At 40.5% G+C, this 22230-nt stretch overlaps 1 protein-coding gene and 1 long non-coding RNA gene across 2 annotated transcripts in view; one reads left to right on the top strand and one right to left on the bottom strand.

Annotated features, from left to right (window-relative positions):
- LOC144040590 (uncharacterized) overlaps window positions 1–22230 on the bottom strand; it is a 316049-nt gene that overhangs the window by 36430 nt on the left and 257389 nt on the right. The window lies entirely within an intron of this gene.
- LOC144040059 (uncharacterized) lies at window positions 11135–21149 on the top strand. The gene is made up of 3 exons (XR_013289626.1): window positions 11135–11221; window positions 20654–20764; window positions 20838–21149. It is a non-coding gene; the product is annotated as an uncharacterized LOC144040059 (long non-coding RNA).

Genomic DNA, 22230 nt, shown 5'->3' with positions numbered 1-22230 from the left:
CAATTTCTTTTCAATAAAGATAATTCAGTTTTAGAAGAAATTAGTTTCTTCCGCTTTCTGCTGTGTGTTATTAATAAATATATTGCATTAGTAATCCTGAAGTAACTGTTTTAAAAATCGTCAGCTTACTACAATATGCTCTTTTTTTGTTGTTGTTGTTCCGAATAAAGAGATGTTATTAGGTTGCTGTTCATTGCAGGTGCGGCTCTAGTCCAGTGGGGTACTGGGCCCAGGGCCACCCCAAAATCTAGAAAAATCCTAAACTATTTGCCTCATTAACTTTTAGACAGAAAGTTTGACAAATTGCGTATTTAATACATTAAAGTCAAATACATTTTAAAGCGGCCCTTGCATTCTTCTATTTTTCTGTTTGCACCCACCAAAGAAAAAAGCTGATTTACCAATTTTATCTTTGGCATGCATTCAGTTAGCGTGTCTTCATACATGCTGAAGATGTCTTCTTTTCACCGTGTGGAGGATAATTTTTTTCAAGAAGTATTATTCTATTGTATATTGCAGTATTATTGTGATGCTTCTTAATTTGCTGTTTCAGGCCAAATAAAGCAAACTGATGTTGTTGGTTAAGGAGCCCAGGAAAAAAAAAATACAATGAATATTCAAGCAGCTATGACAACCATAATAATGATGCTACTGTATAATTTTCCGTTAGGGGAAAGTGTCGGGTATGTTGAGGACATTTCCTGATAGTGGAGGGTAAAGCCAGCGTGTGTCAGCGTTCTTCAAAAAAATTCCATCTCTTATAAACCTGCTCCAGATTAGTTTTGGATGAGGATGAGCCTAGAAAATCTCCTAACCTTGCAATTTAGGTTAGAAGTCTTGCTTCCCTCTTCTGTGACTGGAAGTAACCCCAAACTATTTTTTCCCTTCACATGATGTGTTTGCCATTTTTGCTCTCGTGATCTCCAAACATCTTGATGTTCGATTGTGACACTTATCGTGAATGATACATCCGCCTGCAACATTCCATGACATAGTTGGTAGTGGCCTTCCGTCACCCGGAATGCCCTCTTATCATTTCCTCTTCTACTGTGCCAGGCTTGCACTTCCTGTATATTGCATAAGTCCAGAGAGTGAAGCTGCACCACAACCTGGCACGCCATCTCCTCATGCAATAAACAACATTTTGAACACAAGAAGCGCATTGTCTTCCAAGTGGCGGCATTTTCTGACATTGGCTAAGTAGACAACTGAGCGTCCTTTGTGTTGCTCTCAGCTGCGAGGCCGTATTTGTCACCCACGGCATCTGATTTAGTCATATGGTGGCGGGACGTCTTGTTCAGCCTTGAGCTGGACTCAGTAGCCCAGCAAAGGAATTTCCACTTTGCTCTTATGTTTCAAAAGAGGCTATTCGTTGTGTCCTTGTAGAACTCAATGGGAAAGTCTGATTGGAAAAGTGTCCATTTAGTGGAACTGCTAAAACTCCTTTTGTCACAGCGCATGAAACGTAGAATGCAAGGCTGCTCATTGCGCAATAATGGCCCGTCGTTACTCATGCATTTTTCCGAGTTGCCAAGGCTTCCAAAGATGTATTTGATGAATAACATAGTATACGTCCAGGTCCCGCTGGAGCATTAGTGGGCCGCTCTACAGTAATCACTTCCTTCAGAAGGCGTCTTAGATGAAGCATTTGGAGAATGTGCGGGGTCCTTGCATGGCAGTTTTATCTCGGAAGGCCAGGTCTGGAGCTTTATCATCGTTATGTAATTCCAGGCCCGCAAGTAGCCGCAAGGAAAGAGCAATTACTGGGTGACCCATTTAATGCATCACTGTCAACCCAATCAGTGAGTTGTTCCATGGAGATTTTTTTTTTTTTTTGTTGGGTACAATTCAGCGACAAGTCTCTCAATGGTCACCAAAATAAGAAGTCAATGTTATGCTAAGTTTTCGGTAACTCTCACAGATTTCTCACATTTATCATTTGTCAGTAAATTCTGTAGAGTAAATTTGACTATATTTAGAGTAAATTTTTACTCCATTTAGAGTGGGACCAAATAGACTCAGTTTGAGTAATATTTACACTTGGAAGAGAGTAAAATAAAGAAAAGGAACAAACTCACGACCTTCAGCTTGCCACTCTATCACCTGAGCTACACCACTCCCTGCTGTGTGTTAATATATCGCTCGTGTCAGCTGGAATCTTCGTAGTGCCAACCCCTTGGATAGAAGCAAACAGTAGGAGTGGCATAGCTCAGGTGGTAGAGTGAGTCTCCCAAGCTGAAGTTCGTGATTTCGTTACTCCACCCTTGAGCGACTTTTATTTATTTATCCTATTGTTTTCCAATTCTTTATTTTTACTCTTTTCCAAGTGTAAATATTAGCCTACTCCAAACCGGAGTCTATTTGGTCCCACTCTCAATAGAGTCAAATTTACTCTACAGAATTGACTGTGTGCTGGATTGGAGTAAAGTAGATGTAAATAACGTAATGACATTTGACTACTTCTGAGCATCCATGTGTTGCATTTAATGACCTGCTACTCTGAGTTGCAATAATCAGGTCACTGCCATTTAACTACTGTACCCATAAAAGTTAATGTGCAGAAGTCACTACTGTATGTCGGATTAGTCACCAATTATCAATTGCTTCCATGGAAAAGCACTGGAGAATTTACATGGAATCACTGCTCAATTAAATAAAAAAAAAAAAGTTTTTTCCCCCCTTAAAACTAATACAATTATTTAATTTTGTAGGAAAAGAAACTGTAAGGCAACCGTGTGATTTTTCTTAAAACAAAGAGAAAAATAAGTGAGTTGTTATAATAATTATATGAAAGGGAAGCCAAAGTTCTCATAAGTTCTTAACATGGAAGAGAAGTGAATAAAAGACAGTTAACTTTTTTTGTAAGACATTACAGTTCATCACAGACAATTAAATGATTTATCATGAAAAATGATTGTGATTATATTTGTACACGTTGTACTGTATATCATCACCCTTAAAATAATTGCGGGTCATTTTTTTTGCATCCCCCCCCCAAAATCATCTCTTCATGACACAAATGTTTTTTTTTTGTTTTTTTTTTCTGTTTCCGGAAAAAAACTGGAAAAAATGACGCAGGCGTTTATTTTAACAAGGCATATATATATATATATATATATATATATTAGGATACATATGTCAAGTCAAAGAGTCTTGTAATGTAGTTCAATAATGGTCAAGCATTTCACTGGGGTGCCCTTTAAAGGGTTAAAGAGCAAGATTTGGTCTAAAAATGAGCTGACATGTTCATTTAGCATATTTGTTTATGAGTGTCACGTAAAAGGCTGCAGCCACAAATTTATCGCCCGGCAATGTTTATGCCCGGCATGACAGATTCTGAAATAAACCTTTGCTCATTATTTCCCCGCCAACCATCAGAAGGCCAGTTAGTAATGAGGTACATCACCATTGATAGAGATGCATTGCCCTCTGTGGGGGCCACTGAAATTTGTCCAGGCTTAAATAAAATGAAAATAAAAATAATTGATTGGAAATCAATGCACATATATCATTCACTCTTTTGTTAAAAGGAGGAATGGATGGAGAGCGAGAGAGGACGGGTTTGGGTTGGGGTGGGGGGTGGGGGGGGGTCTCCTGGAAAATCAATATTCATTCAAATCATAAATCAGAATTGAGTCAGCGCTTGCAGGGAGGGGAGATAATCATTGGCCTGGTTTTGGATTACATACTTGGCAAGGATGAGGTTTGTCCAGCCCCCAAATGTTGTCCCTCCGCATCATATGCACACAAAAAACACAAATGAGATCCTCGGGTTGAAATTCAACGATTCTTTAACGTGACGTTGGTTTCACGTCTGGGGACGGATCAACATGTGTATACGATGGGCCGCGCGGTCTCACTTCCATCAGTCAACGATCTGGCTCTTGACCTTGAAGATGAAGAGCGCTGCCCTCCCCATAAGTGTGTGCGTGTGTCTTAGCGGCCGAACAGACATGCATCAGACATAGCAATCAGTCAGGGAGCTCTTGTGATGTTTGGTGATGGTGCTTCATGAATTGGTCTGTGCGCTTGCATTCAGAGCACAACCATACATCAGTTTCCTGATACATTGAGGGGGTAATCAATATTGTCCGCCTCAGTTATGATATAGAATTTGGGATTGTGGCTGCACTCAAATGCAGTAAATAGTCTTTGATTTAGACTCAACAATTACAAATGCTCTCATTAGTTCACCTAAAACCTATTAAGAAAAAATCCCATACTAATAATATAATATAATAATAAATTGCCAAATGCAGAAACATCAATGTAAGTTATCAGGATGTGGTGGTTCTCGCTAACAGGCAGAATTAAGTAACCAGAATTAGGTTAAAAAATTCTATATACGTAGACCATGTTTCTATAAATTTTGATATTTGGTTTTTATTTGAGGCAGATATTTTTTCCATTAAAATGTGATTTATGAGGAGGTTAGACCACTGGTCGATATTCAGAGTTTGTTTATTTTTCCAGTTAACAAGAATTGTTTTTTTAGCGATAGTAAGGGCTACAAGTGTAGATTGAAATTGTTTATGTGGTAAGTCAGTTGTTGTTAGGTCACCTAGCAAACACAAGTTTGGAGATAAAGGTATACTACAGTCCAAAATAGCGGAAAGTTTTTCTAAGACTTTAGCCCAGAAATACATAACCGGAGTACATAACCATAAAGCATGAACATAAGTGTCTGTAGTGTTTTGTAAACATTGGAGACAAATGTCGGAGTCTGAGAGTCCCATTTTCTTCATCATATATTGAGTAATGTATGTTCTGTGAATAATTTTATATTGGATAAGTTGTAAATTTGTGTGTTTTGTCATTTTAAATGCGTTTTCACAAACTTGAATCCAAAAGTCAGATTCCGGTGCTATAGACAAGTCTGTCTCCCATTTCGAGATGGGTAAAGACATTTTATCAGTATATGAAAGTAACTTATATATTTTTGAAAGGTTTTTTTGTTGTTGTCGGAGAAAGCTTGTTAATATCTTTAGCTAAAACAGGCGGTTGGAGCGTACCCCGAAGTGTTGGAATTTTTTTCTTTATCATATTTTTAACTTGCAGATAATGTAAAAAATTTCCGTTTGTTATTTTGTATTTTTGGAGCAAGGATGTATATGATATAAACATATTATCTGAGAAGAGACAATTACAAATGCTAACGCTTATAAACTACAGTATTTGATTTACAGCAAAAATAGTAGCGTCATTTTGAAAATCTGGTCACCCTAATTTTTACGTATGTGACCAAATAGGGTTCAACATTTTGTTTCATACTCTACTTTGTATGTCATATTGAACCAGGGTGGATTTGAGTCTTTGTCTAACATGAGTGCATGTTCATCCTCCTGCAGCATGTTAGTACACAAACATCACCTTATTAGAGCAATGGAATGTACGCATTCATGCTGGTATGTCGCCATAAATCTAAGCACCGCATAGCGTGTAATCATTATTAACCCCGAGCATGACTTTAAAAAAAAAAAAAATATATATATATATATATATATATATATATATATATATATATATATATATATATATATATATATATATATATATATTGCCTTAAAGAATGCAAATTGAAACAACAGCATTTCTCCCTAAAAGTTGTGAATGGAAATGTTCATACAATTTTAATTCACTTCCAGAGTGATTATATGGTTAAAGCTTTAAAAATGTAAACCTCATTAGTATTTGTGCTAAATAGTGCAACGACCCTGCATTAAACTTTCCTGAGGCCGAATGGATGGTAGCCACCAGTTAGGAAGCATAAATATTCTGCCTGACTTGTCAGCAAAAACAACGCCGGATTTAAATCTAAGAATGTGTTTTATTCTTTAATTCAGATATTCAACCACATTGTGCAGTTACTGATTAACGTAAACCATATAAAGTCTAAAAACACAAGACTTGAAAATTTAAAATAGTTGGTGGATGGTTCAGTTTTGACTTATGAAGTTGTGTATCCGTGTGTGTGTGTTTTGTCTTTGAGTTTTGTTTTTTCACTCCCAAAGATGTTTATTCTTTATTAGGATCCCATTAGCTTCCAAAAAGTGGAAAAACAAATCAACAAAAACATACAAAGTTTGAAAATAGTCTATGTAGTAAAAATGAAAACACTAAACAAAAACAGTATTCAACACATAAAGAAACGGACAAATAACCATACACAATTTAAAAGGTCACAAAAATAAAATAAAATTGCAGATGTAGGTGTGTTTGATGGGAATGGAGTGAGAGAGATATCTAGCTAGCTAGCTAGCTAAATGGTTATATAGCTGTCTGTCTAGCTAAGATATCTATCTCACTAGCAAAATGGTTATCTATCTGTCTAGCTAGTTAGCTACCAGATAGATAGATAGATAGATAGATAGATAGATAGATAGATAGATAGATAGATAGAAAGTGCCTGTAGCCATGCAGGCTTTGTCATACAGCCTTGTGAATATCGCGCAAGTGAATAGAAACAGTGTCCGCTTCCTATCTTTAGGTTGCCTTGAGTGCTTTCTATGTTCAAATGAAACTGATTTCATTTCAAATACTCCCTTGCTACACCAAAGCGAAAGAGGATTTCAACTTTGTTTGAGCATTGCAGTCACGCACAAAGAGATTTCAGCGGCAGATCTTAAAGGTGCTGGAAAATCAGTGGGACAGTTCAATAGTCGTTGTTTCACACAGGGTGGTGCATTCAGGGGCTACATGTTGTTTTTCCTTCCATTAATGCCAACAACTCAGGCCTACTATATTATACTTAGTGAAGGAATGCTGGGTATTTTATTATTTTCTGCCAACCTCTGTGGGAACCAGTGCTCTTGGGGGTGGTATTTATTGAGGTCGTGGTATAAACAGACATTCAAGCCGCTGATTAGCAAACTGGGATATAGACATTGTACACATCCTGTGGGAGAAAAAGTGAAGGGGTATGTCTGGTTGCGGGTTATGATGAGGTTACCATGAGCATAAGTTTAACGTGCTTTGGTCAGGCAAACTATCACCCAGTTGAAGACGGCCCACTCGCGCATTCCTCGTACGTGAGTCCAAGCACATAGCGCTGGCTCATAGTTTAAATGCTGTGTTGCAGGAAACATGTTGTACATGTTGTAGTCATCGTTTATCACTCATTCCACAGCCAGGTGATTGTTGTCTCACCTGGCCTGGATTATGTCTGGAATTTTACTGTTACTAAATACAGACTTGAGTCAATAATGAACTAGTTTCGCTGTGTTCACTCGCAATACAGTGGCTGGAAACTCAAATGGAAGGAAGTTAGGAACGTTTTGGTTTTGTCACGAAACAATGGTACTTCTGCCTCATGATTCTGAGGTTGATGGTTTGAATCTGGGCAGAAGTGGGCATAAACACCGTGTTTCAGGACAGTCGGAAGGTCCGTTAGTCTGTTACTGAACCGTCACTAACCCGAAAAGCAAATACAAGAGTTCATTTTGAGAAAGAGGAGGAAACAATAGTACAAGTCTCTTATGTGTGTTGTTTTTATTTGTCTAACTGCTTCTAAATATATACAATTGTGCGGTTACCTTTGTAAACAATTTTTTTTTTAATAGAAAAATAGCGGTGACGAACTGTAATTTAGCGATGACGGAAATGCGGTTAAAATAACGATGACTGAGTGATGGACTGGGCCGAAATAATAACGGACTGATGTTGACGGACTGCCGGGCCGGCCGCTGGCGAATGACGAACACCTTTTTGGGGAAATTCATTTCGGAGTTTGAATTTTGACTGTAAGTGTTATTCTCCATTATTCAGGCATTTAGAGTTCAACTCCACAATTTCCACAGAGGTGGGCATTCCATCACTACTGACGGACTGTCTGTCAGTCTGTCACATTTTCTGACAGTGGGTTTTCGTCCGTTAGTGTAACTGTCAAGCCATCGCTGACGGATGCCCGTTTTGTAGACGAATGACGTACGGTACTGACCTAAAATAGTGGTGACCGAGTGATGACGGAAACGTGGTTGTAATAAAACGACGGACTGACAATTACAGTTTGGTTCGGCTTTAAAAAATGACGGACCAGCAACATTTTTTAATGTCAACCTCTTCGTTCTTTTCTGTTTTCTGACATCAAGAGTATCACTTATTTGCGAAGACTCTGCATATCACTAATAATGAAATGTCATCAAAGTTTTCTGATATGATCTTAGTTGCCTTTGCCGTCATAGTTTTTATGTTTGACGCTCACATTTGAACAGTTTATCCCGTGCACGTCCCTTTTATCTGCCGACGTCTCTATCTGCGCATTTAAGAGGAAGGCCTTTGCCCACGGTGGGGTTGTCCTCACACAACAGTGAACAATGTGACTTGCTTATCATGCTTATCCAGACTGAGATCTATCATTTATTGCCGCAGATCTCTGTCACGGATCAGTTCGCCGACTCCTTTGCTGTACTGATGATAGGATTGATGAGCATTACGATGGCAATTTAAGAGAGGACGAGTGCTTTTATTCTCTTTAAAGCAGACAAAGTGGGACTTTTTCCACTTGGTTAAGTTTGTAATGAATGACCGTCTGTTTTAGAAGTGAAACTTTAAGCAGCAAAAGTGCTGCCTTTGGTCATCATATCGGGATTCCATTTTCATGCCGGAATACAAGGACTTGTGGTCTTGTAAAGAATGGAGATGGGGAAATATTCAGAAGCGCAGTTAATCATAATTGCGTTATTGTCAGGAAAGCTGATGACCCGCCGCTAATGCTGTGTGTGAACTTTAGGAAGCCGCCGTGTATAGGAAACACATCAGCTCTCCTGCACCTTTCGCCAAGGTCGTGACTTTTAAAGGTTGACTCCAAACAGACTCTGTTGACTCAGCGGCTGTCTGTACATTAGGACACTCTTAGTGGGCAACTTAACAGCCTGCTGTTGCCAAAGTAACAAATCCTATTCGGTATGACCTCACCGGCCACTGAAGGTTGTTGAACTTTGAACAGTTATGTCATTTATTTGATCTGTGTGTCATTGGCACTTCCTGTTGCAAGCTCCTCCCTTCTGCAGGCCTACCCCTTTCCCCCTGTTGCTCACCTGCCTTCTCTTTCTGTCAAAAGGAAACCCTACTCCAATCCCTCGTTTCGATTTATAACCCATTATGTAATTTCCTTTTGTGGGCTTCCGTTGTGAGTTTTGTAAAGAATAATCGTTACGTTAGCCCTAAGTCCCTTCCCCCCCCCCCCCCAAGTTTAAATAATGGATATCATCTTTACTTGGGTAAGCACTTTGATCTAACCACAATTCAAATGTTATTCCCTCACAAAAAAAAAAGAATTAAAAAGCTAATGTTATGTTCTAAATATAATTAAATCCTCAATGATGCCACTGTCCTTTTACTTACTTCCGCTTGACTAGTTTAAGCATATTAAACAAATCCCCAGCAAGTTCCTCATTAAACAACATGTGGCCCAGTTTGTACACATCATAATGGTGGTTGCAGCAATCAGGTGATTATCATCCATGATAGAGAATGCCCTTCTCTCCTTCCCCTCAGCAGATACCTTTGCCCAGCTGAGAATGACTCATTCATATCTCATGACTGCTTTCCAATGAAACATGTTGCTCCTCGTGGCACTTTACTGGAAACAGGATGAGTGGGGAATTATTCCATCGCACTACCTCCAGGGATAAATAAACAAATATGCAGAGAACTGTCTTTACCAAGTAACTCATATATATATATATATATATATATATATATATATATATATATATTTTAACATATATTTTTAAATATATATATATATATATATATATATATTTTTTTAATATATATTTTTAAATATATATATTAAAAAATATATATATATTAAATATATATATATATATATACAAAAAAAAAATAATATATATATATATGTATATATATTAGCTGATTTATTCACATTATTATATTATTAGTTTAATATGCTTAGAATATGCTGTAGCTTTACAGTGTTAATGCACAAATGCAACCTGATGACTTGTGTTATTAGTTCATGAGCAATTATATACTAAATAGGGATATTTGTAGGTTATCTTTGGGGGAAAATGTAGTAACTACAATATTTCCACCATATTCCACACTATATATAGTACAGTACAGTATGTGCACTAAAACGCGGCGTGGTCTTATGTCAGCAAATAAAAAGTATTGCTTTTGCAGGTTGATACAATTATTTTAAGAATTGTTTCTTTTATAAAATAATAAAGAACATTTATTGAATTGAATGTATCTATTTTTCTCAACACAGTATATTCTTGCACAATGACACAAATACAAGAGCCGAATCACTATAATTTTGTCACATCAAACATAACAATGGTTTTGATTAACAGTTGATTGCTGTCAGATCATGTATCGTACTAAGTGCGGCTATTGTTAGCATTGCATCATTATGAAGGCGTTTAGCGACATACTGAAAAAAAAAAAAAAAAAAACAATAAATTAGAAGAATATATTTGCAATGTTATAAGACAGAAGTGGCAATGGGAAATAAGTAATACTTTTTTTCAAAAATATTTTTTCAAGTCATATAGTGAACAAATATTCTTCCCAAGTTAAAAATCATTATATTACAAGAATGCAATGGTGTTGTGTAAATGTGCCCTGCGATTGGCTGGTGACCACGGTCTCCCCAGTCCACATGAGGATAAGTGTCATAGAAAATAGATTGATGAATGTAAAAAAATACATAATGAGTGTACAAAATATAGTAAGTATAATAAGTCAGGCTACTTGGTTATTCTTATGTAACACACAACTAGACTTCGTCAACCTCTTGCTATAACCCACATTTAACTACAATCCTAGCTAGCTAGTTGGATACATCGCTAACTAGCTAGCTAGTTTATTAACTAAACAGCTAGCTAGTGAGCGAGCTAGATATGTCACACACAACCAAAAACAGAAACCAAACATGACAAGATAGCTATCTAGTCAATAATTAGATAACTATCTGGCTAGCTAGTTAGCTATCTCGCCAGCTAGTTTGCTACCTAACTGTCTCACTTCAACCTCATCAAAGCAAATTTTATGAAGCACCGCCCTAGTTTCTAACAACAGAGGGAAAAAAAACACACACACACACAAAAAAAAAGGCATACTATTAATAAAGTGTGTGTTCCCTTGTGTCATTCTGAGGCTGAACAAGGGGACAGACAACATGAGGTCCACTACACCGGTGCACCAAGGTGACATACAAAGACGGACAGACAAGCTGGCAGACTGGAGCAGACAGGTAAACACACAAGCAAACAGGGTCACGCGAATGCCCCAGAGAGCAATGACACAAGCCACTGCTTCCATCCCACAACACACAAACCGAGCAGGCGGACGGCTTTCCAATGACTGAAACGCACAGCGCGCTGCTTGCCTGAATCAAACACACATCTTCTAATGACAGGAGACATGGCTGGCATCCCTTGGGAACATTATGAGGGAGGGCTACACAGCACAAGACGAAAACCACCTCTTTCCCCAAATGGCCCGGGCTCAGTAAATAACAAGAATGACAACACCAAGCCAAATAAGCCATGACAGCGTGTGCGGTACCCGCACCGGCACCTAATTGATCATTCTCCGCTGGTGACTTGCACCCGGCTCACACGCACCGCTCTCACTTTTGCATCGTGGCTATTTTTAGCTCAGGTGTGCTGCACGGCTGGATTTCTCATTTTGAGCTCAGGCACTTTAGCTGCTCAAGTTTGCTTCTGTGCCACTACAAAGTTCTTTCTTCTCGATTAGGGAACTCAACTTGCAACGTTCTCTAAGTAGGTTTGACATCAACCCGCAGCAGGCTGACCCATTGTGAGAATTCATTAGCAGCCCTGGCAGATTCTAGCGTTGTTATTTGGGTCTTTCGGTACCTAGGTGTGATATGTGGGTCAGCGTGGAGCAGGAGCAGGCAGGCAGGCAGGCAGGCCAACGTCACGACTGGACGTCATGTCATCCTCGCGCTATCAGTCCCTGGCAGACACGCTGAACAATCTCAATAATAAAGCATGCTTATCCCAACTGGGCCTGCTGACCAGCAGAGTTTAGCATTCTCCTCCTTTTACAGTGCGCTAATCTGGGAATTTCACAATGTGTCTGGTCTTCCAAACCAGGGCGCAAATCCCCCCCCTGCCTCACTTTACTGGTTGACTCCGTATTAGTCCAGTTAGCACATGTGCCCACCCACAAAGCCGACAAGTAGAAATTCACACTCTCACACCCTGTGCTTATTCAGCAACCCCAACCACATGCAACACTGAGTCACATAAGGATGCTAATAAGAGCTACGGCTTTCTCCTCGGCGTCCTCACTTTTTTTTAGTTCCCTTCTCTGTGAGAACCTTATGTAAGTAACCTTCAAACCGATAAACCTACATCGGTGACTCGTAAGGTCTTTAACTTGCATTATGCCGCGTGACATTGACACCGTTGAGAGGAGAGTGTTTGCACAGCAGAGGTGGAATCAAATCCACTGAGAAATCTATTTCCTTGAGAAGCCAAACAGAAACACGGGAATAACCGGACACATCCTGACATGCAATTAGGCTACAACTGCACTTTGGGAGAATCCCAATTAGCATCTGTCATTTTCATGCTTTTTTTTTTTGTCGTCACCCCATTCAGAGTGAGCTCCTTGTGTTCCAGCTGAGGCCATCACAAGGGTAGATAGAAAAGATAGTCAAGGCCGGTGTCGGAACCTCTCAGCTGTATGCGTAATTACTAGTGTCCTTGATATTTGATGTGAAATGGGGATGGTAACCTTTAGTGTTTGCCTGTTAGCCTGCCCCCCCCCCCCCCCCCTCACACTGCCCTTGCCCTCGATTGCCCTACCTCCCTCACCATATCACTCCACTGCTCTCCTGGAGAATAGATGGAAAACAAGAGGCTCACTTAGGAGGGAAGTGCGAAGTGTGTTTGCATGCCAGCTGGTGCCTTGGGACACGATTTAACATCCACTGGTTCAACAGCGCGGTGTCATTGCTTTGATGCGGGATGGAGCAGTAGATGCTGTCAAGGGAGGACAGGGTGAAAGGGTAAAGGGCCCAAGGTGAACACTTTGCTCCTATTTACTGTATACTCTGTATTTTATGATGATGTTTGCTGGATTTTAAGCAGTGAACAAGCAGATCTACTGATTGATTGTTTACTGTAGGATCCATCCATCAATTTCTGTCGCTCATTCTGTTTAGGTTTGCAAGGGGGCTTGAGACCGTCCCAACCGCTTTGGGCGAAAGGCCAAAAACACTTTGGATTGGTTGGCATATATAATGTACATTGCAGCTTCCATTCCTATATGTAGCTAACATCATCTATTTGGTGTTGAAATTAGCTTGGCCAATTCCGTTTCTTTCTTATTACTGACAATTGTCCATGGATTTCCCATGGAAGATCCATTGGCAGCCCCAGGGGACTCCAGCAGTGGCCTGAACCAGATGCAATGCTTCAAACTTTCAGGAACTATACGTGCTTTTATTAAAGCAGGAATCTGATATATTTAAAACAGTACCAGATGCTTAATACGGTAGCTGAGGTCACTTCTCATACATGTTGAGCTCAAGAGTTCTCCCAGTTAGAATTTTCAACCAATCCTGCAATCCTCAGTCAAGATCAAGAATTTAATAGTCACTAAAGATAGATTTTCTTTTCTCCTATTGACATCGACTATCTATATATGAATATTGATACAAATTTGGGTTTTCAAGCTATCAATAAAGCCTTGGCTCTCCACAAACTCAGCGTCCGGATGATGAACTTTCACAACCCCCAAGCACACCCAGAACCCAGAACACCCTAAAATGGGAAGACAACCTTTGTGCCTGTCTACAGTATATGCTGGTGTTTCAACATAGTAATCACGACTATATTATGACAGGAGTGTGTACTCCTATACTCCTGGTAAGCATTAACCTTGACAAAGGATCTAAACACATTGAGCACCTTAGATTCTTAGAAGCTTTACAGAAAACGTCTATCATTTTTTTTTGTGTTACCGTTTTATGGTCATCACTACGCTTATGACCATGAAGACAAACACAACATGTCTCTGATGCTCAATGCGCTGACTTCTTGTGAGATTTTTTTATTTTGAATGTCTGCGACTATAGGGGCATTCCAAGATGTTTCGCTACATATAATAACAGTCTGAGTCTAAAATAAAACTGAATTGTGAACTTGCCAAGTTTGGAAACACACATTAACAACTGGACTTGTGATGACTTGCTCTTATAATGGCTTCAGAGAGTTCCAACATGGCCTATGGCTACTAATTAGACCAACTATGCCATCGGTCTCTGATGAGCTGTTTTAATTGGTAGAGCAACAATTGAAGTAAACCATGCAGCCATTAGTGAAAATTAAACATGGACAGAAGACACTTCTGTCTTTATGAATTCATATTGATTCTTGCATGTTGTAAACACTCTACTGGACTGTAAACGCTGAAGCGCCAATCCTCTCAATGGTTTGCTAGCGCTCCGCGGACAGGCACTGGACTGCATGTTCATCAAGCGCTTTTAGGTCCAAATATCCATAGGTAGATTGAGTATTGATCACAGATCTGATTTGGTTTTACAGTTTGTTTCTGTCACGGTTGAAGTTGACTCTGTCACGGTTACAGAGTGGAGGACCCAAATGCAGGGAGGCAGGAGAACCACGGCAGGAATGAAGGTTATACTAAACCTAATTTCTTTTACAGAAACACTAACAGGGGTACTGGTTAACTCTAAATAAACAAAGATCTGAAAAGATCCAAAATCAAAGTAACAAACAAAACACCAGAGGTGACAGCGACAAGCGACAATGATCCCACAAGGACTGACCAAAACCAGGGAACTAAATACACACACACTAATGACACAACAAGACACACCTGGGGCAAGACACAAGTGGCTGAGGGCACGGATTGGTTGACACGAGGAAGGGCAAGATTACACTCAACAAGACACACAACCAAAAACAGAACCCCAACATGACAGTTTCCATCTGCTGTTCCAGGCTTCAAGAAGGTCCAAGTCAGAGCCATCAAAACTGCGACGTAGGGGTGAAGGATGGGGATTCAAACGCTGAGGGCCTAAGAGTTGCAGTACAAAAGCATCCATCCATCCTTCCATCCATCCATTACCTGACGCTTATCCGAGGTCAGGTCGCAGGGGCAGTAGCTTTAGCAGAGAAGCCTAGAATTCCCTCTCCCCAATCACTTTAACCAGCTCCAGCGGCGGGTTCCCAAGTTGTTCCCAGACCATCCAAGAGACATAGTCTCTCCAGCATGTCCTGGGTCATCCCCGGGGCCTCCCGCCAATGGGACATGCCCTTGAACACCACTCCCAGGAGGCAACCGAACCAGATGCCCGAGCCACCTCAACTGGCTCCTCTCAACGTGGAGGAGCAGCGGCTCTACTCTGAGCCCCTCCCGGATAACCGAGCTTCTTGCCCTATCTTTAAGGCAGAGCCCGGACACCCTGCGGAGGAAACTCATTTCGGCTGCTTGTATCCGGGATCTTGTTCTTTGTGACCGAAAGGGTAGGAATGTAGGAACGTAGATCGACCAGTTATCGAGAGCTTTGCCTTTCAACTCAGCTCCTCCGTCACCACAATGAACCGATACAGAGTCCGCCAGTACAAAAGCACTTGGGGGGAAAGTGGAGATCCTATAGCACACCAAGACGAACCAGCCTGGCATCTCAGTAGGTTATTCCGTGCTGATAGTTTGGCATGTAGAACTTTGGTATAGTGTCCTTGGTATGTGGGACATAGCGCCAGAGTGGGTTCCTTACAGTTGGTATCTAGATTCAGTCAGCGACGACTACACTGCCCATCTCTGGTCCTCAGCACAAACGTTGGGTATGCCAAGATATTGGTGAGGAATCAAAACGGGTGCTTATCCAGGATCACATGGAGAAGGCCTGGATCACAACTGCTTTTTGTTTTGTCCTCCATATCATTAGACTGCTCGTCACAATCCAGCTTGTTCTTGTGGCAGCTGACCACTGGATTCGACTCCTTGCAATGACGTCCAAACACATGTATCATTTTGACTGCTTTTAAGTCAGCATGTTGTGCAATATAGCTGTAATACTACGCTAAAGAGAGCCCCTGTCGACACATTCTTAGCAAATGTGGCAGGTTGCAGCATGTCAGGTGTTTTGACAGTCAGCTTGCGTTAAACATCTCTCTTAGGCACCTACGCCAAGTCTGTTCTAAGGCCCCCCCCCCAACTGAATAGCTCTGGCTTATATAACACTACTTCACATTCATCAGGCTATACATGTCAATGTTTACAGTAGCTTCTCACTATTTTTCTTGTCGTTTCTGTTGCATGGCACGCCGCAATGGAACATAAGTGGTCACCTGCATATTTGAGATGCCTGGCAGGAGGTATCATCACGATCCACTTTAAACACACACATACTGATCTATGTGCACGTGCTTAACAAAAGCTTCAGGAACTCTTGTAAACATAATGTGACACTTGGAGAGACACTGAAAGGGATACATTACACGTGAGTTTATGTTTTGAACTGGTAAAAGAAGATTTCAAAAAAAAAAAAAGATTTCAGGTTTGTGTTGGAACATGTTAGAAAAGAAGTAGCCGCTTTGCTACTTTTACAAACATAGGGAGTCTTGAGTATCTTACTGTTTATTAATGTTTGGCTCATTCCACTGAGAGGAAATATAGATGTTGCATCAATAAAAATATCACAACTGCTCTGTAATAGGCTATAATATTGCAATTACAACTGGTTAGGGAATTCGGCAGTAAAACAGTAATGGCTTTCCATTACAGCCACAGCAATAAAGACGTTTGGAGTCACATTATCTACACTTATTGATATTTTTTGTCATTACTTTTCCCAGCTAATTTCAAGTCAGCCGTTCTATACGGGTCTTATTGATTCGCTGAAAAAACACCAAGAAGCGGGTGGAAAGATATGAAGGTGAAAGCAGGAGTGAATGTTGCAGAGCGACTGAGGTCAGCAGCATTGTGTGGTCGTGATCTCCATCTTCATCCATTGTCCATCTGTGGATGCCAGGCCTGAATAGGGCTTTTCTTTCTTCAAGATAAACTTTTGACCTTTACATATCTCCTCCTTGGGCAGACATGTTGACCTTGTCTCGATATGAAGTGACCAGCTAAGCTATTGGACTGAGAGTAAAAGCAGATTACATATTTTGATGAGTGTATAGTGTTCACATTTTTCTTATAAATGCGAAAAGTTTGACAAACTGAGATGGGATAATTTACAGAATTTTTGCTGGTACGTTATTCGTTAGCGCGCTGGGCACCCTTTCGTCAGTCCATTATTTTTTCAACTGTATAATCGTCAGTCCTGTCATTTTACTGTGACCACGCTTCATCACCACTATTTTAGAACCGGCAGACAACGGTGGGCATTCTGCCAGTACTGACGGACTGTCCGTCGATTACACTGACAGCCGAAAACCCACTTCCATCAGTGCTTAGTCCGTCTTTTTTTTTTTTTTCTAGTCATTTGTCAGAAAAACTGGCATCCATCAGTGGAGGACTGGCGGACGTCTGCCGGAATCCTGTTGTTTAAAGACTATATTTATATATATATATATTATATTTGCATCAGCACAAAACCTCCATGTTCAAAAGCTCAACTCCTCTACTTATCACTAAAGTTAAAACTGAAGGCCCTATTTTCGTTCCCAGTGCAAGTCTAGCGTAAAGCAGAGTCTAACTCTAACTTTTCTTTCTTTTGGTATTTCCTAGACTTTGTGCAGGTAGAATTAGGAGACAGTCATCCAATTAATACGGCCACATTGGTTGTTTTGGAAATGTTCCAAATTACGACCAAGTGTTACGTATTTTAGTTTAGCGACCTCTATCGGCCATGTTAAATAGCGAAAAAATACTAAAGTGAGACTCGAACCCGGCCCGTCTGGTCGGAAGACGAATGTCGATCTGACTGAGCAATTTTCGCCAGTGATTGTTTTAATGATGACTACCTGTTTTGTAACGTGTAACAAACTCACTGAGCCTTTCCTAGCCTCAACCATTAGCATCCCATGTAAAAGACGTAACGTGTACTGTACAACCTCACTGATAGCGCCTCATACTAACCCCAACCGTTAGTCCGTGATGGTGAATTGACATACATGTCAACACTAAAAAAAGAACACTACCGGCCTATTAGCGCAGTAAGATTGACGTTCGTCTTCTGACCAGACAACCCGGGTTCGAGTCTCACTTTAGTATTTTTTTCGCTATTTAACATGGCCGATAGTGGTCGCTAAATTACAATACGGGTTTGAATTTGCAAATGAGCAGCATCGCGTTAAGAAACCATGTCAAGGTTTCTAGGGGTGCAAGAACTCAACCCAGAATTCAATCATGTGTCCTTTTCTCCCTGTTAGCATCTTCACCCCAAACAAATCAGTGGCATGATGTGCACTGAGCTTTTGTCAAAAAATGCTCAGCAGTAGCCGGGAAGCTGGGAATGATAGATGGGTCTCATAGAAGCTCATTGTTGATGGTTTCACTGCGCACTATGCTTGCATTTTCATCACATATGCTCATCTCCCAACTTTTCATCAGAGGTCATTAGCATCAGGTCGGGTACTGCTCCCAAAGTCCTACCACTCGCTATGTTTTTTATAATACTTCTGTAAAATAAGGGCAAGGGGGAGGGTTCGGGAATGCGTGATTGCCACCTGCCACTTCATCCAACTGCATTTTAATCTGAGCTGTCTGTCGGAATCTTGTTTCGCAAATGACTTCAACTGAGGAGTGGCGGCGCAGACGGAAGGGAGACGAGATTTGAGCAACTGATACCTCGTAACAAATCACCTGGATATGAACTACCCGCTTTCTAATGGGAATCCATATTCATCTTCCTCTCCAAAAGCTCTCCAGCGGGGATGCAGATGTGTGGCTGCTTTTATATCTTCCCCTTATCAACTTTTCCATCCGTGTCCCCTAATCAAAAACCCCCCACACATCTTTTAGGCCCTCCACCATCCGCATACTCATATTGAATTTCCACAGCTACACCATTGGTTTTATGGACCATCTTTGGGATTATTAATGACACGGCGCAGAGTTCTACATATGAATATGGAGATCAGCCACATTGTGCGTACGCTCTCCTATAAAACTGGATTGATGTAAATCTCAAACGTCTTCTGATTGATGGCACCACCCTAGTGCTCCACCAGCTTTTCTTAATAATGTGCCTTTCGTGCTGCCATTATCTATGTATTTCCAAACCGAGGCCCCCACCGCGAGCAGCCATGAATGATAACTGTCCTCAACACAAACAACCTCTCACACGACTTCAATTCAGTGGGCTGCGCTGATAAAGGGGTCAACTTCATGCTACAAGGGATCACATTGAAATCATAACAGGTTTAGTTCTAGCGGTCCATTACAATGGGAGAAATGTGCATTTTTATTTAGGCATCTGGAAAGGGCACCTTCATGCTTGTTGCTATTTCAGTGGTGTTTTTGCAATAGTCATGTGATGCATGGACAAGATATGTAGGATGAATTATTACAGTCAAGACATTGTATTTATTAGCCCACCCATGGAAGTTTGGACAGTGCCTGATGGAATGCAAAGATTTATCTGATATCAATTTTTCTGGATAATAATAATAATAATATGATTAGTTTGTATGTTTGTTTACAAAAAGGGCGTAAGGTTGAAACCCAGAACCTCTCGACCGTGAAGCAGATATGCTAACCACATTTCTGACATTTCTTCAGCTTCATTCTATTTCAACTCTGAAAGATTTATTTAATGATGAGCTATTTTAAAAGAATTATTTAACCGGCTTTAGCAGGGATGGATTTAATGATTCCAAAAAAAAAAGAAAAAGCAGAAGAAACATTCAAGCTCCAGTAGCTACTAGACCCGTCATGGCTGTACTGGCTTATTGATGCTTTTTCATTGTCAAAAACAGGTACTCGATGTGATATGAGGTAGAGAGTCTTGTATTCTAAGTTGATACCACTTGGAGTTGGTGCTTTGAATACAGCTTTGCAATTTTATTTTTAAGTTAGTAATTCAATCATTTTCATATTGCATTCCAGCAGCAAACCACACAAACTTGTTTTGATGTGTCGCGTTTTAATATTATTCATGGTTTAAAGTAATTGTGGGTGTTCTATGCAGCGTGCTGTCTGATGCAGTGACTTTTAGAAGTCAGGCGAGGTTGTTTTCATTTATTAGAACGGCGTTTGCGATACTGTGTTTCTTCAACTGTTAAATTGCGAGTCTACCTTTAGAACAGACAGTTGAGATAATGTATGAAAGAGCGTTCATCCCTTTTTCCATTGTTGTTAGCTCTCTCCAACTGAATTGTTTCATGCAGCTTCGAACGAGTAACGTAAGAACAGCTTCAGATAATCAACTGAGCCGGTAAAACTGCGGCGAGCCGAGTGTGAGCGTAGTGGAAAAGCATATCATGCAAGCTCTTAGTGTTACAATGAAGTAAGAAAACTTCATTCTATTTTTGTTTGTCATCAAAGAAGATCACTAGTCATCATTGAAAGGACAGTGTCATGTTTTGGTTTGGTTCCGATTGGGTTTTTGTTTTTATGAGTGATCTTGTTGTTTTTGTCTGTGGTTGGTGTTTTTTGTCTTGTGTTCCCGGTTTCTTCCCTTGTCTCGTTATGTCTAACCACGTCCACCTGTGTGCCTTCCCTTCCCCAGGTGTGTCTCATTAGTGTTGGTGTATTCAGGCGTTTTGAAATCTTTCCACTCTGGAGCCTGGTTTCAAAAGTGATCGGTTTCAAGCCATTGTGTGGACAAACGGCCTGAGCGGTAAGAAACTTGTGAGGATACATTGAAACTGGCTTTTGTGTGGACGGGGCCTCAGTCTGTTGTGTTTGTCCAGTCGGTGCGTTGCCTATGTTATGTGTGGAAGTTCGTGCGCCAAGTCATCGCCACAGCCAAGTCATCCTCGTCACAGCCAAGTCAAGTCACTCCACAGCAAGTCAAGTCAGGGCAAATCAGGTCCTGTCACATCATGCTCGTTCCAGTCATGGCGACCGGTCTCCTCGTGTCCTCTCCAGCCACGGCGACCAGTCTCCTCGCCATGTCCTGTCACGGCGACCAGTCTCCCCGTGCCCCGCCCAGCCATGGCGACCAGTCTCCCCGTGTCTTGTCCAGTCATGGCGACCAGTCCACTCACGTGCGGTCCTGTCATGATTGTTTGCTCACCTTTCTCACTATGGTTAATAAAAGTACCCTGCATTTGAGTCCACCATCCCTCACGTTCCTTGAGGACACAGTAGTAGTTCTGTTAAGCCGATGAGCACATTTAACTAGCTAATATAAAGTAAGTAGAATTTGACTGTCAATTATCAGAATCAGATGTATTGGCCAATTATGTAAAAACACAAAGAATTTTTCTAAAATTTGTCTGAGAAACACAAAAAAATAACAATGACCAACAGAGAGATACAGGACATGAAGCCTGGCGGTTCGTTAATTAGCGCCCCGAGTTTCGTACATGAAAAAAAAAGAAAAAAATATGAGGGAAGCAAGAAAATAAAACAATAGGAGAAAGGTTACAATAAGACAGTAAAGAAAAGCTCAACAGCAGCCTGGTTCATTTGTCCTTACTGACCTGCCAAGTCATTACATCTACAATCCAAGCTAGTTAAACAAGTGGCCATTTTGGGAAACAGACAACAAATCATTTCCTTTCAATTCAAAATTTGATTGAATCATATTTTTCAATTTTCAGTCCCTGGTTGCGTGTATTTATAGAATAAAGGACATCACCATAGGAACTGTTGCGATTGTCTCTTGTGGAAGAGTCGCTGATATATCATGGCCTTGGCACAGATGTAATCTGTCAGTTCAGTGACAAATATACCAGCAACACAGTCCTAATGAGGAGAAGGGAGAAACAAGAACAACAGCGGTAACTGGAGTTCAAATGTGCAATATTCACAAATCTTCTTTGCCAGTAATAGAATGGAAATTGACCAAAAAAAGTATTTGCTTTTGTAATTCTTGATAAACAGGAGTGTTTCTTTGTAGTTTTCCATCTAAAATTGCATTCATATTTGCTTCTTTAATATATTCCAAAAAAGATTTCTGTTTCGTCGTTCCCCCCCAAACATACCTTATTGTATCGTTCGACTTTGCTTTGTGACTACAAACGTACGTATGAGGTAATATCCGGTCAAAACACGCGATATGCAAAATCTGTTTCCATAGCCAAAATTAGCATTTTCCTTTTTTCTGATACACTTCAAAATCCACCCCCTCCAAGCGTG

Source organism: Vanacampus margaritifer, chromosome 20 (assembly GCF_051991255.1).
Source record: "Vanacampus margaritifer isolate UIUO_Vmar chromosome 20, RoL_Vmar_1.0, whole genome shotgun sequence".
NCBI classification, from domain to species: Eukaryota; Metazoa; Chordata; class Actinopteri; order Syngnathiformes; family Syngnathidae; genus Vanacampus; species Vanacampus margaritifer.
The sequence above is the reverse complement of the archived record's forward strand: the minus strand, read 5'-3'. Positions and strand labels throughout refer to the sequence as shown.